Below are 19,710 nucleotides of genomic sequence, written 5' to 3'. Positions count from 1 at the left end.
CCTGGCCGGTTTCCTTCTCTGCGAGGTGTAGAGAATAACAGCACCAATTTCCGGGAGCATGAAGGGCATTTTAAAAAGTTAGCGCAGCCGATACTGTGCCTATCACGCAGTAAGCCTTCCTCGGATGAATGTCAACCGCACTTCTGAGCGAGACAAGCGGAGTGAGGACAACTCCGCAGGACAGTCGGCGAGCGGGGTGCATGCCCTGAGCCGGGCTAGGCTGGACTCCCGAGCCGCCGTAGAATTAGGTGGCTGGAGGGGAGTGTTTCTAACAGCAGCCAAACTGAGGGGTGCCAGCCGTAGCCTGGGGGCCGCGGGGCCACCGGGGTTAGCGAGGAGCCGGGGGCGGGTCCGCGGGCGCCAGGCTCGGAGGCCCCGCCCCTCCCGGGAGGCCTGGCAGCCCCAGCCTGGGAGCAGTTCCGGTGCCAGAACCCAGCCCTCCCCCGCTCCCCCGGAAGTGCTTGTCTAGGGTTCGGGCCGGAGAGAGGCCTTGAAGACACAACCGCCGAGGCTCCGTCGGCTCCGAGGAGGGGGTCGGGTCGCGGAGAGAGCGCGGAGCTCCGCGGCCGCCACCCCGCGCCCTCGCAGCGCCTTCGCGCCGACGGTGAGTGGCTCCGGGAAGTCGAGCGGGCCTGCGCCGGGAGGGCGAGCCTCCGACCCGGCTGTCCGCTGCAGGTTCAGCTGTCGGGGTCCGGGAAGGGGGTCGTCGGCCGCCGCGGAGCGCGCGCGGCCCGCGGGCCGGGAAGAGGCGCGCCGCGGGGCCGCGGAGTGGGCGGGGCGCGGCCAGGAGCGGGTTCCCGGAGCTGCGGCCGCCGAGGGGGCTCGGGAGGGGGCCGGGCCGCCCGCACCGCGACCCCCTCTCTTCTCTGCTGGGGCTAGTGGGCTCGGCGCCTCCGGAGTGGGCTCTGTGGACGGACCCGAGCGCTGGGGAGCCGGACCGCCAGGCTGCACTGGACATCAGTGCCCGACTTTCGTCGCCTCTTGGGTCTGTCCCCCCCTTTCCCGGCGCAGTAATTATCCTGTGTCCCAGGGGTGTAGTCTCAGTCCCGAGGGTGGGGCGCTCCCTGTGTGGATGTTTGGCGATCTTGTGCGGGGCTTTTCATCCTGACCTGAGTGCGCGTCGCCTGGGTTCGGGTTGGAGTCGGCTTGAAACTAACTGGGTCTGGGTTGCCTGAGTAGGTCGGTCACTGAGGCAGTAGCGTTCCTGGAAGAATAACTTTGCTCGCTTGAAAGCTGAAACTGTTGGAGTTACTTCTTAAAAACAAAGGTTTGGGGAGAACCGTAGTTTCAGATGAGTTTCTCGGTGTTCCTGTTGACGTGAAGGAAAAAAAAAATGATGCTATTCTCTAAGCAACCTTTCGAATTCCTGTGCTCATCCAAAGTCACAGTTGGAAGAGTTCAGTCGGGACACTGCACAAGTTGACGGTAAAGGGCTGGAAAATGGTCTCCTTTTCCACCCCAGGTGTGTTCACTGTCGTACTTGGAACTGTCATTTCTTGAGCTTAAAAAAAAAATTGTCCTCAGTTTCTCCTCAGAGGGTTTTTTTGTGTAGTCCAGCTGTTGCTGCAACGCGGAGGTTCCCACGGCTGGAAAGAAGAGGTGTATGTTGATTTAAATGCATGAGGTGTTTAGCTGGAATAAACTATGAGAATTTCCTAGAGAAAAAAATCTTGTAGGCACTATTAGTAAACGGAGTTTAGGTGATAAACTACCGGTGAAAGGATTGTAGGAAGTAATGGAGATACTTTCCACTTTCATTGGATTTTGAATTATAATCAGAAAGTTCATTTTTTTGCAGATGACCCTCATTGTTTCAGTGTCAGGTATACCTAAGTCATCTTCCTGAAACCAATGCCATTATCTGCACTTCTCATATCATGCTTATGTTGGGGTTTATAGTTTTGTTTATCTTGGCTGTCTGTCTTTCTTGTACTTATGCCATTCTCTCTCCTTCTACTACCGGAAGGGAAGATAATATGAATGAGGGGAATAGTCTGAGGTGACAAGTTCCATGACTGTCTTATGCAAAAGAAAATTTATTTCATTAAAAATTTTTCTCTCTCTGTGTGTGTAATGACAGAGGTTCACATTGGTTGTCTTCTTAGATTATTCATCATCATCATCATCATCATCATCATCATCATCATCTTGAGGAAGGGTCTCCCTGAGCCTGGAGCTTGAGGTTTTGGCTGGGCTTTCTTGCCAGCAAGCTCCAGGGATCCTCCTGTGTTCACTGTGTCCCTCAATCCCTGTCCAGCAGTTACAGACACATGCCACAGCACCTGGCTTCTGTGTGGGTGCTGCAGATGCCAGTTCAGGGCCCCATGCTTGCTCAGAAAGGACTTTACATGTGACCCATCTCCACAACCCCCAAATCTATGTCAAAGTTGTTGATATTAAATAGATAAAGGAGGTGTATTTTATTTTTTTATTTTTTTTTACGCTTGTGGGAAAAATGTGAGTGAAGATAAGTTGCACAGTTTTTAGATTTGGCTAGAAACCGTGGCCTCTTATGTATTTGAAGTACTCACTTGTTCAGGGCCTAAGATTGGGATGTTGAATAGAGTCTGGAAAATGAGTCAGGTTAGATTCATGGACGTGTACTCTGATATACTGAATTTTGAAGGGAAAAACTATGGCAGTTATAAAAGCAAAAAAGGAAATTGGTGAAAATTAAATGCTTTCAGGCATTATAAATTTTAACTATTGCTCAAGTCAATTCAAATGATATTGAACATTTTCTATGCGTCAGGTTCTTTTAGGGAACCCTGAAGGGAAAAATAAAGACAAAGCCATTGAAACTTAAGATTCATGTTTTGATAATTTTCCAAGGTGTGTTGAAATCATGGAGAATTGACTTGTACTGTCCAGGAATACTAAACCTCCTTTGAATTGGGACTTAATATGAAGGGAGGTGTTGAGTGCTTCATGAAAAATACTGTGCTAGGCACTCTTAAGTCACAAAGACTAAGCCTGGTCTTTAGAAATTGGAATCTGCCAGGGTGCAAGATATTTGTACAGAGGTTTAAAGTGTAAATAAGTATCTGGCTGGATGTGGTGGCGCATATGCAGCAGCAAAGTAGACTCTCTCGAAACAAAAAGAAATGGATGTGAATACTTGACCATGCGATGGTTTAGTAACACTCCTGAGGGTAGGCTGATGCTGTTATTTATTGGGTAGTTAGTTTTATTATAGTTATGTTTTGTCAAGTAGTTATGCTTTCTTAGTGCTTTTATAGTTACATTTTGTCATACGCTTTCTTAGTTCTATTATAGTTGTTTTTCTTCTTTCTTTTGAGACAGGGTTGCACCGTGTAGGCATCTCTTGTAAAAGTTAGGATACCTAGTCTCAGATATGTTCAGTAACTTCAGCTACAGTTATGTGGCTAACATAGCAGTCTGTATTTGAAGCCAGATCTGCTTTGTGGGAAAGCTGTTATTTCATGGTGCTACTTCCCAATAAACTTGTATTCTTTTTCTTTACTTAGTGTAGTTTTTGAGACAGGGTCTCCTGTATCTCAGATGGAAATAGGGCTCCCTTTGCAGTCAAGCGTGACCTTGAACTTCTGATCTGTAGTTTTAGACCTCCTCTGTGCTTGGGGTTACAGGCATGTCTCACCATTCCCTGCTCTCCAACCCACAGTCTTAAATTAGCTGGTGACTGAGGGCTAAACTCTTCTAAAACACAGATTCAGGAGTTAGGATTTGGTGGATAAAGAAGGCCTTTCAAATTAAGAGAACAGCAATTTTGGAGATGAGAAGGTTCATGATGTAGATAAAAGTTAGTGTGCCAGATGACCTGGATGGTTTATTTTGGAATTAGAGATGAAGTTTGCAATTTAAGTTGAGGCTGAATTGTGGAGCATATTTAGTTGCTGTATTTAAAAGTTCAACATTTTGAAGAAAGCGAGATGTGTGTTCCTTGTGATAGTTTAATAAGCAAAACGACTTAGTATGGCAAGCTATTAATATTCTACTGTGCATACTGAGAATGATGCCAGTGGGGTGAGAACAAAGGCCCAGCAGGCCTAGCACTGATTGTTAGGTAGAGGGTCTGAGAGGAAAGGTTTAGAGGAGGCAGAAATTGAAAGTTATACTTTCTAACTGTAGATGATGTTGATGGTGGCACAGCTACTAGGAATCTGAGCAAGGAGTTGCATAATTAGGTTTCATGTTTTTAAAATAGGGTAGACTCAGACTCTCAGTCCTGCCTTAATGTCTAGAAAAGACATGATCACCACAGTGTGCTACCAGGCCTGGCATGCAGAGGTTTTGTTTTGTTTTGTTTTTAAAATATAATTATATATTGGAGGTATTTAGAGGCTTTTGGAAATGGAGGTTTGCATATAGCTAGACATATATAGATATCGGGAAAATATAAATAGAGTATCCAGATACATATACTAGTTGAATCTGTGTAAGAAGATGAAAGTGCCAAGAGAGTGTATAGAAAGAAAAGAAGATCAAAGTAACAGCAGCAAAGCTAAGTGGCATTTAAGTGATGTCTGTTTAAAACAGAGAGAAAAAAACAGTAAGTAGGTTTTATGCAGTGAGTCAGGAATTTGATAATCTGGGTAGTTCAGATGGACTAGTAGGAAATCTGTTCATTAAAATTCCAGTTGAGGGGCTGTCAAGATGGCTCAACAGGTAAAGGTGCCTCCACATCTGATGACCCAAGTTCTCTTCCTGGTACCCACATGGTTGAAGGAGAGAACCAGCTTTGCAGGGTGTTCTCTCTGGGTGTTTACCACATACAGGCCTCTGTTACCCGCCCTCTTATTGAAGAGACCCCCCCCCCCACAGACATATATACACACACATCTAGTTTAAAAACAATCCAGTGGGCTATGGGAGTGTACACTAATCTCACCACTCAGGAGACAGAGGCAGACAGATCTTTGTGAATTCCAGCCCAGCCAGGGCTACATAGTGAGTCCCTCTCAAAAAACAGCAGTAACAGAAACCCAAAAAACAAAAAATAAATAACCCATTTGAGGGGGCTGGAGAGATGGCTCAGTGGTTAAGAGCACTGTCTGCACTTCCAAAGGACCAGGGTTCAGTTCTCAGCACCCACATGGCAGCTCACTACTGTCTGTAATGCCCATTCTAAGGGATCTAACACCTTCACACTAATGCACATAAAATAAAAGTTAAATAAATTATTAAAAAAAAAACATTTGAAGTGGGCATGGTGGCACATGTCTTTAACCCCAGCACTTGGGAGGCAGAGGCAGGTGGATGATCTCTTGAGTTTGAGGAGGGCCTTGTTTACAGAGTGAGTTCTGGGACAGCCAGGGCCATACAGGAAAACAAAAACAACAACAACAAATAACCAAAAATCAAAAACAAACAAACAAACCCAAAACCAAACAAACAGATCCACTGGAGGTAGGCTGGGGATGTAGTTTAACTGGTAAATCTTTTAGCTAGCATGCTTGAGGCCCTGGACTGTGGGTTCCATCCCCACCAATGCATTCCAGGTGTATGCCTATAATTCTAGCACTTAAGACAGAGACGAAGGATGGTCTGAAGTTCAAGGTCATCCTCCCCTACACTGGAGTTGAAGCCATCCTAGGCTGTGTGAAACCTGATCTCCAAAACACACCCCACCTTATGTCCTTCCCCCAAAAATAACAGAATCAAGAAATAAAAATTAAAAAAAGAAAAGAAAAGAAAAGAAAAATTTCTTGACCTTGCTAGCAAGACTGTTTTGTTGTCATTGTTGCTCTTTAGCATTCTTTGGTTCAGAGTGTCAAACTGATTGCCTTATAGCAGTAGTTGGTTCCTTTCTTTGGGCATTTGTCTGGTGAGTGATACATGAGGAGATGTATGTGTTTTGTTTTGTTTTTTTTTTCTTTCTTTTTTTCTTTCTTTTGTTTTTGTTTTGTTTTTGAAACAGGGTTTCTCTGTGTAACCCTAGCTGTTCTGGAACTTGATCTTTAGACTAGGCTGGTCTTGAACCCACAGAGATTCTTCTGCCTCTACCTCCCAAGTGCTGGGATCAAAGGTGTGTGCCAACACTGCCTGGCCTCATTTATTTTTTGTGTGTGTATGATTTATGTTTCTATTTCGATATTAAGAGCCTCCTATAGTCAAAGACATTCTTGTACCTCTCATTACAGTGACTGTTAATATAGTTAACATTGCCTTTTGTGAAAAAAATGGCATTTATATATTTTTCCCTGGTTCTCTTATATTATCCTTTTTATTTTTATGATGTGGGATCAAGTTCATGACCTCAGGCATCTCAGATAGGTGATGTACCTCCAAGCTCCGTTCCAGCCTAATAGAAGTACTTTTAATTAACATGAGTAATTTTATTCAAATGCTCTGATTACCACAGAGAGATGAAAGAATAAGATACTTATATCTATCATGTAATATATGTGAAGATTATATTTTACTCTGACAACTTTTTTGGTGTTTGGCCTACATTCCTGTGTGAGGGAGTCAGAGCTACTGGAACTTGAATTACAGACAGTTGCCATATGAGTTACGACCTACCATATGGGTGCTGGGAATTGAACTCAGGTCCAGTGCTCTTAACTGCTGAGCTGTCTCTCCAGCCCCTACTTTGACAACTTTTAAGAGCTATAAATCTGTGGGATTTCATGTCTGTTGCTTTTTAAATAGTTAAATAGGAAGACATTGTATTTTAACATGTAAAAGATTATAATAGTTTGCAGAATGAGGCTCAGGGTTGTAACTTATTATTGTTATTATTATTATTATGCTTTTCGAGAAAGGATTTCTGTGTGTGGAATTCGCTGTCCTGAACTTGCTTTGTAGATCAGGCTGGCCTCTGCTCCGAGTGCTGGGATTATAGGCATGTGCCACCAAGTTGGTTTGGGCTGTAACTTCTTAAAGACATGTTTGTTTTTAGTCAGAGTTGCTGTAGAAGCATTTATTTTTCACTGAAGAATTAATACCTTCCTTTTGCTTTTCAAGAATGTTCTTCACTGTATCACAGGCACCAGGGGATGTGCACAGGCTCTGGCAGCAGGGTGGCTGTGGGTGTGAGCTTGTCTGGGCTGCTCAGTTTAGTTTCACTGAGCTTGGTAGTAATGAGGCAAAGGTCAGGAGCTCCATTTAGCTTTAGTCTGCGTAATGGCCAAGGATACACCTCTCACTCCCACCAGCTGTCTCAGAAGTGCCTTGGTGGTCATTGGTCACAGAAATGGCTGGATGAAAGTAGGCCTTTATGCCACTGAAAAAGGTTAGGTTGGTGGTTACGAATTGACTCTGGGATGCACAAATCGGAGTTAAAATTCTTGGTCTGTGACTTTGGGAGAGTCCTCAAACTTCCTCCAGGCTTCTGCCCCTTGTCTTTGGAGATGTTAATAATTGTTTTTAGCATGGTTTACTGCTGCTTTCCTCTGGCAGCTCTAGCCAATTGGACCTATGGTTCTCAAATGATGAAGTGTGTTATAGTGGCATGTCAATCTATGACACTGTTGTCACTTATGAAATGAGAATGTAGTCTGCTTTTTAAGACTTAAATCTATTGAATTTAAAAGATAATCTTTTTTTCTAAAGTTATCATTTACTAATTTTGAAGTGACTACATTAGCTCTTTGGTGATGAAATAATAATGATTGTGTAGTTGGTTTATTATTATTTTTTTTCAGGTAGCCTCATGTTATCTTGAACCCTCTTCTAGCCAAGATTGCCCTGTACACATGACTCTCTCTTTTCTCTCTCAGTTGCTTCTATTACAGGAGTGAGCCACCATTCCTGGCAGGAGAGTGTGTATGTGTGAGTGTAAGTCTGTGTATGTTGTTGTAGTAAATAAAAAAAAAAAATGAGTGTTGGACTATATAAGGTTTATTATTAGCTCTAGGATTATCATGGTGGTATTTAACCTGCTACCACAAACAATAAGACACAGACACCTGTTAGATTTATAAATGCCTATTTACCTTTGGTCAGGCAGGTGTTTCATTTACACTGTACATTTCATGTACACTGGCTCACTAATCTCACCTCCCATCTCCCAGCCCCATCCAATGCCATCTGCCTTAATCCTCCTTATTGGTCTACCTTCCATACATAATCCCATGGTACTTGCTTATAGTCTTCATCTGGGTCTTTCCATGCCTTTATTGGAGTCTTTTCTCCTCACCCACGTGGTTCCTTCTCCACCTAACCCATCATTTCATCCTTCTTCCTTCTCTCTCTCCATCCGTCTGTCTCCTGTGATTCTGTCTGTCCTCTCCAAGCCTGGGAACCTTAGCCACTGCTGCCCCATTCTGCCCTGCCCAGGTAGTAGGCCATTTCATTAGCCAATCAGGTAGGTTACACAACATGGATAGGTGTATCTGGATCTTGAGGGCTAGTAATGTGCATCAGACCAACCTCCAACAGTGTGTATGTGTGGTATGTGTGTGTAGTGTGTGTACATGTGTATGAGTGTGTATGTGTGAGTGTGTATATGTGAATGTGTATGTGTGTGCATGTATGCATGTGCATGTGAGTTTTTGGTAGAATAAGAGTTGGCAGTGCTATGCTGGTCTCTCTACCACCTTTAAGATGGTGGTTTTATGAAATCTGAAAGTTGTGGCTTAGATAGTATTTGAAGTGTTGGAGAAGAATGTCATCTTACATATTTATGCATATTTGAGTTAGGTTCAGGGTACATTCTGCCCTGTTCCCTGGAGGAGCTCATGCTGACATCAAGGGGCAGTGCAGACTGTGTTCAGGTGTTTAAGGCTGTTTCTTAGACTTCTCAGGAGAGCGTGGTGAACTGCTTGGGGGCTTGGAGATGCTCTTGGGTGCTGCTTTAAGTCATTACTCTGCCAGCAAGACAAGTAACTTGCCTTTGACATAGTGAAGCAGCAGAAACTGGCCTTGCTTTCCCCTTGTGCAGGAAAGATAGCTGAAGCTAGAGTGACGAGAGCCTTTTCATTCACTGCAGAAAGTAAATCCTGTACAAATAGAATACTGGTGTAGAAATAGTTGCTAGTGAAGGGGAAGGGTGAAGCACCGTGCATAGTGGGTGATACAAGTAGAGCCACAGACGTCCTCCCGAGGAGATAGAGCAGTTAGTAATAGATGTCTATGGAAATCAGTTGTCTAGATGTGAATTTTAGAGTCCTTGCTCACTTCGGGTGGGGAGGGCATAAGGCTGTAAGGGACAAACTTATCCTGGGCTACCGAATTGAGATGTAACCTTAGTTGCCTTTGAGTGCTTTAGCTTGGGTAATTCAAAAAAGTTGGGTATTGTGTGGAAATCTTGAATTTGTATTGGGATTCCTAGAGTAAAATGTTGAGGTTAAGTTGAAACAGCCAACGTACCTTGGAGATTTTGCTGCCTTGGATATTAAACATGGTGTTGGTTTTTCCTGCATTTAATTGTGGCAAACTAAAAAAAAAAAAAAAAAAAAAAAAAGTATATAAATCCATTTATTTAATCATGCTGTTTTTTTTTGTTTTTTTGTTTTTTTTTTCTAGCAAGCATTTCCAATGGCAAATGAGTTGGGCGAGTATCCTCCAATTCATCCAGGAAAACAGCCCCAAATATTTCTTTTATAAGTTGAAAAGTCTTTGTCTTTAAAGGCTTTTTATTTATTACATTTGCAAGGATTTTGCATTTTGTGTTTTTTATGTATGTAAACTATGTAAAGTACTTCCAGCTAAAGTTGATGCTCCAAGAAGTGGCAATTCGTTTTGTTGATGACTTGCTTCATATTAGAGGATAGTAAGAACGGTCTCTTTTTTTTTTTTTTTCCTTTTCTTTTCTGCTTTACTCTGTCTAGGGCCATGCATAAGCTTATGGTAAGCCCTCGGCTACCTGAACTCTGTCCTTGGTAACCCATTACCTCAGCCTACCATGTGCTTGGACTACAGGTATATTTCTTTATTTTTATTTTTTTATAGGTATATTTTATTGTCTGATGTGGGATTAGTTTCTGTCTCAGAAAAAAGAGAACACGCTACCCTCTCGCCATTTCTCTGTGTTGGTGGAACTAGAGATTGGATTAAAAGCACTGCAAGATCTCAGTAATGATTTCTAAAAATTAAGTGATTACTATTATTTGTGAATATGTATGTAACACAAATGTCAGAGGACATCTCCTTCCAAAGTGGGTTACAAGGATTTAACTCAGGTTGTCAGGTTTTACCTGCTGAGCCATCTTGCAAGTCCTTAGAACATTTTCTAAGTTGAGGGTCTCTTGATGTTTGTTTCTTTTCAAACTAGTTCTTGCTGTGTAGTTCATGCTTGCTTTGACTTTATGATTCTCTTACTCTCCCTCTTGAGTTCTGTGTGTGCATGTGAGTGTGTGTGCATGTGAGTGTGTGTGCATGTGAGTTGTGTGTGTGTGTGTGTGTGTGTGTGTGGTGTTCAGGTCACAGAATGGAAGTCGGCTCTCTCCTACTACTTTGTGTCCTGTCCCGGCTGGTTAGATACTCATGGTGTTGCCTCTGCCTCTGCCCCTCAGGCTGGGATTCCGGGCATGAGCCACCATGTCTGACTTGCATGATTTTAGTTTAATCTTTGTGGCAGGTGTACCTATTTTGTAGTTTTGGAAATTAAGACTCAGAGACAGAGCTGATAAAAGGTAGCAGTGGAATTCAAACATCAGTATGTGTGAGAATTTTTTTTTTTTTACAGAATTTTTTCAAGGTTTTTATTTATAGTTTTTATTTTTTTATTTACAATTGCTATTAATGTTTATATATGTATATATATATATAACATGTCCATGATTCAGAAATACATTACTGAAAAGGTAGTAATTCCAGTGTAATTACATATATTATAAAGTATATTTTTATGTGAATGTACATATAATGCATATATCTATATAAGTAGACATAATTGTATATAGTCGTTGATAACTTAAGGCTCATATGGAAGGAGTTTCTGCTATTTTGTATAACTTAAGCTCTTCTTAGTAGCAAAGAAAATCTGCAGCAAGTGAGAGAGGTTAGCGAGGAAGACATTCTGGTATCAGTTCAGTTTTTTTTCTAGGTGTTAAACAAGGCCTCAGGATATGAATAATCAGGATGGAGAGAGTTAGCTCAGCCTTTAAGAGCATTTGTTGCTCTTGCAGAGGACCCAGTTTTGATCCCTAGCACTTACATGGTGGCTCACATGCATCTCTGTAACTTCAGTTCAAGGGGAGCCAGTGCCCTCTTCTGAATTCCCTGGTACCAGGTATTTTGGCATACGTATAAGCAAGTAAAACACATTGTTTTGTGAACTTGATTCTCATACTTACATACCTTAACAAAAAAGGTTGGAGGCTGGAAAGATGCTCAGTGGCTAAGAGCACTTCCTGCTGTGCTTCCAAAGGACCTGGGTTTAGTTTCCAGCATCCATTATCAGGCAGCTCACAACCACCTGCAGCTCACAACCACCTGTAGCTCAATGTGGCCATTACTCCACTACATCCCCCACTTAGTAATTAAATACAAATTTTGAAAAAAGTTGACTAGTATATTTATTAGCAGGTATTTAACGTCTTGTTTGGAATATTCATAAGTTTCAATGGGGGCTGTTGCTCATCTAGGTTGGGAGGAGGGCTTAAGGAAAGGTTTATTAATGGACAATTCCTTTTTTTTCCCCCCTTTTTCTGAGACAGGGTTTCTATGTATAGCATTGGCTGTCCTGGACTCTGTAGACCAGGCTGGCCTTGAACTCAGAGAAACCCACCTGCCTCTGCCTCCCCAGTGCTGGGATTAAAGGCGTGTGCCACCATGGTCCAGTTTATGGGAATTGCTTTGATTAGGCTAATTAAAGTGGGAAGACCTGCCCCTGTTGGGTGGCATTGTTTCCCAGACTAGGATCCTGGAGTGTATAAGAAAAAGAAAATGTAGCTGTCATCTGTAGCTTCCCTATTTCCTTGGAGTATAAACTTGAGCTCTGATATTTAAGTTGTTTTTGCCAAGGTGTTTTATCAGTGCAAGAAGAAAAGTGACCAAGGATAGACTATCTTGTAAAAACTAGGGTGGGGGAAAGCCAGACATGCCTCCAGGAGTGAGCTCAAGTGTTCTGGAGGCAGAGAGAGCCCATCACTCCAACTCAGGTTAAGGGTATGGAAACAGGGTAATGATAGATGGAAACAGATAAAGACAAAGAAGATTCAGAAAGTTTAGACAGTAGATAAGATATTAGTATTTGAATAGAATAATTATTTTGGAGTTTTTCTTTTTCTTTGGTCCTGGGGTTAAAATCCATGGCCACCCCCATGACAAATAAGAGCTGTTCCACTCAGACGAACAGCTCGGGCTTGGAGATGTTTTTCTTTATAAACAGTGATTTCATGGTCTTTATAGCCCAACTTCTTTTTTTAAAAATTTATTTATTTATGAATATGGGTGTTTTGTCTGCACATATATATGCATACCAGAAGAAGGAACTGAATCCCATGAAACTACAGTTATAAACAGTTGTGAGCCACCATATGGGTGCTGGGAATTGAACTCAGGACATGGCACACCTTCAGCCCTTTGCTCTGAACATATAGCACATTCACTTTATATTGTGTGTGCCATTCATATCCCCTAACCTTGGCTCAGGTTCCAAACTGTTGTGTGTTAACAGTTACAGGACTTTTGCTAGCCCTGTAGAGGTTTGGCTCTTACCGAAACACAATGGGCTCATTACAGGAAACTTTGAATATTTTCTTCCCCTCATTTCTTAGGATGTATCAAATTAGAATATCTTTCAGTTGTCTTAGGTTAGAATGCTTAAATTAAGAAAATTCTGAGTTGCTGGTGTAAGCTTTATTAAAAAAAAAAGTTAAATGGGGCTGGAGAGATGACTAGGTAGTTAACACTTGCTGCTCTTGTAGAGGACCTGGGCTCAGTTTCCAGCACTTATGGCAGCTAAGAACCATTTGTAACTCCATTTCCAAGGGATCTTGATGCCTTTTCCTGGCCTCTGAGAGTGCCAGGCATACGCATGTACAGATAAAACACTTGCACACATATAATGAAAAAATAAATCCCTTAAGAATTGTTAAATGAATTTTGGTTTGGAAGCAGGGCAAAATATCTGAAATGAACTAAATATAATTATGCCAGAAAAACTGAAAAGTAAAACAGTCACCCACAAATATACAGCAACAACAATGAAATGAACACACATACCATGCCCTTGTGTACAGGGTGAAGTGGTGTTCTCAGCAGTGATGTGGCCTCAGCCTGTAAAGCATTGTGGTTGATTGACTTGACTAGGTCCCTAGCCAATGAGCAGAAATAACAGGTATATACACAGAACAGGTGCGCTTGGGCGGACTGAGATGGAGGTAGCGCCAGAAGCTTGGAAAGTCGGGCTTTTAGTATATCCATGAAGTGTGTGCCTTACACATGTGAATGAGGGGCGTTTATTATATGAGGAGGGTGGCTCTCAGGAGGAATAAGCTGCGCTTGATAGTCTCTGCACATACTGGAGTACTGTGACTTGGGGAAGGTCTTGCCATTCTCATGGGTTGAAGGTATTAGTATTCTTAACATGCCATGCTCATATCAACAGTACACATTGACACATTGACTCATGACTTCATTTGCCTTCCATTTTGATGATTATAAAATTACAATATCAGTCAACTCTGAAAAACATTGAAGAAACTCTACCTTGGCAAAGTGAACTATTCACTTATTTGTGTAAAATGAGCACATTCATCTCATTAGTATGCAAATTTGCTTTCACTTTAAATAATAAAATATGTATAGCAAAGAATTGTTTTGGAATGATTTATTATCAGTAACTTCGTGTTTTTATGCCTATTTTGTATATGTAACACATCTGAGGGCACATTAAAATTTCTTGGGCAGGAAGGATTCATGAGTGGGATCAATTTAAGAAGCCTTGATTTATAGTATATGCTCAATTTCGTTTGCTGCCTTAAAAAAATAGTGTTTTCCTTTTTGCATTATAGGGATTGAACCTCTAGGACTTGTACCTGCTAGACAAGTACTGAGCTATGTCCTTGTATCTATTAAGTATTTTTGTAAAGCAGTTTGTCATTTTAAATTTTTGCTGCTAGGGAAAACATCATTAATATAAAGGTTTCTTCATGTTTCTGATAGTTACTTTAAGCCAGATTCCCAGGTATGATTTTATTTTTTAGATCAAATGATACAAAATTTGCAACATTAGATTAAATTGCTTTTCAAAAGGATCGTGTTACTAATGATTCACTGTCCTTGTTAGATTACTAGTGCTACTTTTCTAACTTAGATGAAAGAGGCACTTAACGCACTGTTCAAATTATAGAGTCATTTCTTTATGTAAATTTTTCCATGAAGACTAAAGTTGGTTGGAATGTCATAGTGACATTAACTTTTAAAATGTGCTATTTCCTTTAAGTGATTGGAAAAGCCTTAATATCTGTGACAGTGTTGAGCCATTCTGATTTAGAGGTTGGATTGCCAGATACTTACAAGTTTTTCTTTGTCTCTGCTGTTATCGCATCAACGCTGGAGCCCACTGGCAGAGTAGAACAGTTCTTGAGTGGAGAATGAGGATTGAAAGAAATTTAAAAACCTACACACTGCATATGGGATCAGTTCAAGAGGGCTGCCTGTAGAAACTGTCATACTGGTTTATTTCACAGTCCCTTTTTATAGTCAGAGCAGAGCACCTCAATACAATGAAGGGTTCATCGAGAAGTCAGACTTATTCCTGGACCACCTGTCTGTGTGATCCTCACACAAACAAAAGGAAGTGGACTTGGCAAAACATCCTGCCTAACCCTGTCTCCAGGTGAAGGCCAGGGTGAAAACAAGCAGCTCTCCACACCTCAGTCTAAATCCTTGACTGCCGCACTGTCTATTTCTTGCTCAGGATCCCATGTTTCCTCCACTGGTACTGTGCCAGCATCTCATCCATTTCTCCTGTTCTTGTCATCTTCAAAGGCCTGGACATGCTGGCATATCAGTGCGTCACTGTGATCTTATCCTTGTAGTGGAGTGTAGCCATCTACAGGACTCAGTACTACATAGTACTGTTTTATAGTCAGCACAGAAGTTATATGACTAAGGACATATGAAGTATGCCTGTTTGTTTCTGTACAGAAATACTAGAAGAAAGGAAGTTATATTTCTTTTTACTCTTATGCATGTTTTAGGAGACACCAAAACTCTTCTGTTTTTTGCTCATTCAAGACAGTTTTATGTAGCCCCAGCTGGCCTTGAACTCAATATATAGCTGGGAACGACCTTGAACTACTTCTTTAATAAAATTGCATTTATTTATCTATGTATCATACGTATCTACTTGTCTGTCTGTCTGTCTGTGTGGTGGTTGGTGTAAAGTGTGCTAGTCAAAGGACAACTTGTGAGCGTTGGTTTTCCTCTTCTACCATGTTTGTATTCTGAATGGGACTCAGGTTGTTAAGCTTGGTAGCAAGTACTTTTACCCACTGAGCCATCGTCCCGTACTGACCTTGCTTGAATTTCTGATTGTCCACCTCCACCTCTCAAAGCTGGGATTACCAGTCTGTACCTCCATGCATAATCTCTGTTAGTACAGTACTAATGATTGAACCCCAGACTTTGGACATGCTAGGCAAGCACACTACCATTAACTGATAATCAGATCACAACAAAAGAGAATAAAGCTCTTAAAGTAAAATAGACTTTAAAAAAAAAAATGGTGTTGGAGATGAAAGCCAGGGCCGTGTTCCTGGTAGGCAAGTACTCTCCCGCTGAGCTAAATCTCTGGCCTTCAAACAGAATTTAAATTTAGTGATTACTAAATAGTGCTCATTGTGCTTAACTTAGTGGCATGTTTTATTTAGCCTTCACTAAATAAGGTAAATGTAAAGTTTATACTTTGCATATGAAGATCTCATATTTGATATTTGAGTGTATAATTGAAAAATGATTCATGGGAAATCATAAACAAGCTTATTTTGCCATGAGGTTTTTCTATATTGCTGAGATTTACCTCAAACATTTTGCTTTAGCCCTTGGAGTAGCTGGGAGTATAGGCATATGCCATTGAGCCTGGCCATAGTTGAAAATTTTAAGTGAGATCTATATTTTCTTACTGATTTCTCCCCATAAAGTAAAGGGTTTTCTTTTGGTTGTTTCCTTTGAGAAGAGTTCTGGGTTGTCTTTTTTAGCATTAAGTATTGAGTATCTATTAAGTATCCTAGTGTATTTTTTCTTATTATAGGAAAGAACATGAGTAACTTTTATATATTACTCTGTAAAATGCAAACTCTTCCTTCAGGCATTTGTTTGTTTTGAGATGAGTCTCCTGCTTCAGACTCCTGAGTATCTTTGACTATTGGCATGTGCACTGTCCCTGGTTCTGTGTACTTTTATGCTCTCTTCTGTTCTTTTATTTTTAAAAAGGTTTATTTTTCTTTCTTTGTTTTTGTGGTTTTTCTCTTTCTTTCTTTCTTTTTTTTTAAATATGTATTTATTACATATACAGTGTTCTACCTGAATGCCAGCAGAAGACACCAGGTTCTATTATAGATGGTTATGAGCCACCACGCGGTTGCTGGGAATTGAACTCAGGACCTCTGGAAGAGCAGCCAGTGCTCTTAACCTCTGAGCCATCTCTCCAGCCCCCTAAAAAGGTTTATTTTTATTATTTTTATTTATGTATATGTCTCTGCTGTATGTGTGTGGAGGTGGCCATAATAGCCAGAAGCAGGCATTGGATCCCTTGGAGCTGGAATTGCTGCAGATGTGAGCCATCTGACATGGGTGCTAGGAATTGAATTTGGGCTATGAACCATAACTCTAGCCCACCTCTCCCGTCCTTTTAAAGCTGTCTCATATACATCTGATTTCATAATAACTTTAAAAAAGTGGGCAGGGAGGGACCCAGCAGCATGGCCCAGCCAATAAAAGCTAACTGCTGCCAGGCCTTAGACCTAAGTTTGATCCATATGCTGGGAGAGAACCTACTTCTGTGCATTGTCTTCTGACATGAGCTCTGTTGCAGACACAGTCACACATCCCCCACCACCAGTTTTTTAAAAAGTTAGCCTTCAAGTCTTTTTGAACCTTTCATAGAAACAACCATTTTCTACTTATAATTCTTCGGTTTACCTAATTACAGTAACAAGTTGACATGAGTGGGTTTGGGAACAAATAGCTGGCTCTTACTAAGCATCCTGTTCATTTGGTAAGAGCAGAAGGGTGGAGACACTAAGAGAGTAGTTTATGTAGAAGTAGTTTATGCGCCAGAGTAGGGAGTCAGGCAGGAACTTCAGACCTTTATTTTTATTTATTTTATTTTTTAATTGAAAACTGATATATTTTTTATCAGCACTTTCCCTCTTCCATATGTCATGGGAGCAATTTTTAAATCACACATTCTAACACAATGCAATCCAGAGATACTATAATTTGACACATGTTAAGGAATGACAGTATGAAAATATTAAGTCTTTGTTTCCATAGTAAAAATATTATGCTTCTACCATAACAGAGGACTTTGTTAGTATAGTACAGTAAAACAGTTGCTAGCCACACAGTAGTCTTGACCCTTGCTATAGACTGAGCCAGCAGTAACAGTGGGAGAGAGTCCATAAGTGGGAGGAGACACATGAGAGAAGAGGAAAGATACGTTATACATGAAAATAAGAAATTTTTGGACAACAGCTTAAATTGACAGCATGAAAAAAGCCTACTAAATGATTTTTTTTTTAAAAAATTGCCTTGCCAACTAAATAGGAGACAATTTATTTCAATATCAAGGACACAAAAAGAACTACAAAAATTAAACATCTAAAAAATCATTCAATCAGTAAGTGAGCTAATAAATAAATAGAATTGTCAAAAGAAATACAAGTAGCCAATAAATGTCTGAAAAGGTATTCAACATTTTCAGTTATCAGAGAAATCCAAATTAAGACTACTTTTAGAACCCATCTAACTCAGTCAGAAATTTACATCATCAAGAAAACAAATGACAACAAATGCTGGCAAGAAAAACAATTATATTCAATTATATTCACTGTATAGCCACGTGGAAATAAGTGGGTGTTTTTTTTTTTTTTAAAACAAACTGAAAGTAGAACTACAATATGACACAGTTATATGTCTCTCTGATGTGTGCCTAAAGGACTCTTACATTAACAGGTCACAGAAATTCCTGAATGCCCATGTCTACAGCTATATTATTTACAATAGTTCAGAAGTAGATTTAAATAAGAAATGTTTCCTTTAGGCTCAGAGATATGAACACTTGGTCCCCAGTTAGTGGTGCTCTTTGGTTATAGAAGGTCCAACCTTGCTGAAGAAAAAAAAATGTCACTGGTGGTAGGTAGGCTTTGAGAGTTTACACTTTCAGTTGTCTCTCCCTCTTCTCTCTCTCTCTCTCTCTCTCTCTCTGTCTGTCTCCCTCTCTGTCTCTCTCCTCTCCCTCTCCCTCTCCTCTCGCCCCCCCCCCATTTTCTCCCTCTCTGTCACATTTGTCACATCTCCCTCTCCCTTTCATCTCCCTTTCCTCTTCTCTCAGACCTTTATTTTTACAAATGGATAAAGTAGGCTTTTTGCTTGTATTTTATAGACATTGGTGTTTTGTGTGTATGTCTGTGCGAGGCTGTTGGATCCCCTGGAACAGGAGTTACAGTTGTAAAGCTGCTATAAGGGTGCTGGGAATTGAACCCGGGTCCTCTGAAAGAACAGTCAGTTCTCTTAACTGCTGAGCCATCTTTCCAGGCCTCCAAGGTAGGCTTTTTACAAGGATTTTTACTGAATTATTATTCTGATTAACATCTTACAGTTGAGAAAACTTAGATGTCAGGAGCTTGGTAACTCAAAATTAAGTAGATAATAAAAGCTCTGATAACAGACTTTGTACCTAGATCTGCATAGATTCAAATACCTGTGTAATTTTTACACAGTAAAGAGTTGTTGGGTGCCATTTATTCAGTTATTAAATAATCTTGAATGTCTTCAGACTGGCTTGGGTAGCTTCTTTACACTTGTCCTGTATAGTTCTTGTCTTAAATTCTGATTTTTTTTTTCTTTAAAAAGTAAGGGTACGTTATAGGGTGAAAATTAAACATAATTATTGTAAAAAATAATGGTTGGGCTGTGAGTTTACAGAGCAAAGTTCCAGGCCAACCAAAGCTATACAGAGAAACCCTGTCTTCAACCCTTCCCCTCCCCCCAAAAAATTATGTTGGACATGTGTGTATGGGGACTATAGCTTAAAGACCTTGTAAGGGAGCTGGGTGTGGAAGTAATTGAAATAAAAGAAGAAACATTTCAGTTGAAATTCCTTAGTAGTTTGAGATTTGATCAATTCTCTTATCTGTCTTCATCTTTATCTGTTTATTTCGTAAGCATCAGTTAACTTGGGACTTAAGAGGACTCTATCTAGCTGGGCGAGGCAGTACATGCCTCTAATCCTAGTACTTGGAGTCAGAGGCAGGCAGATATGTGGTCTACAAAGTAAGTCCAGGACAGCTAAGGCTACACAGAACTACCTCCTTTCCCCTCAAAAAAGGAAGACTGTAGATATAGCTATGTGTATCTCTATTCTTAGGTATGCTTCCATCCTTATCTAGTATACACCAATCTTTGTTCTGATTAAACAAATATTTTTCAATATTTAGAGCCCAATATGTAGTTTTAGCTTGCGTTTTACTTTTCTAGAAAATTTTAAAAAAAATCAAATCACTCTAATTTTATTAATCTTGAGCTGAGATTCAGAAATATTTTGTTACAAAATAGGTTTTCTATTTAAAACTTTTATTTTAGATTTATCTTATTAGTTTATGGGTATGA

General features: G+C 40.7%; 1 protein-coding gene across 4 annotated transcripts in view; it reads left to right on the top strand.

Annotated features, from left to right (window-relative positions):
- The first annotated feature begins 466 nt into the window (after positions 1-466).
- The window catches only part of Frs2 (fibroblast growth factor receptor substrate 2), an 84,242-nt gene continuing 64,998 nt past the window's right edge, over positions 467-19,710 (top strand). For all 4 annotated transcript variants that reach the window (XR_009590029.1, XM_060378097.1, XM_060378098.1 and 1 more), the window contains exon 1: positions 467-604. The gene's annotated coding sequence lies outside the window, so the exon portion shown is untranslated. The remainder of the gene's footprint in view (positions 605-19,710) is intronic.

This window comes from Meriones unguiculatus, chromosome 2, assembly GCF_030254825.1.
Source record: "Meriones unguiculatus strain TT.TT164.6M chromosome 2, Bangor_MerUng_6.1, whole genome shotgun sequence".
Taxonomy (NCBI): domain Eukaryota; kingdom Metazoa; phylum Chordata; class Mammalia; order Rodentia; family Muridae; genus Meriones; species Meriones unguiculatus.
Note: the sequence above shows the minus strand (reverse complement) of the source record. Positions and strands in the feature narration are given on the sequence as shown.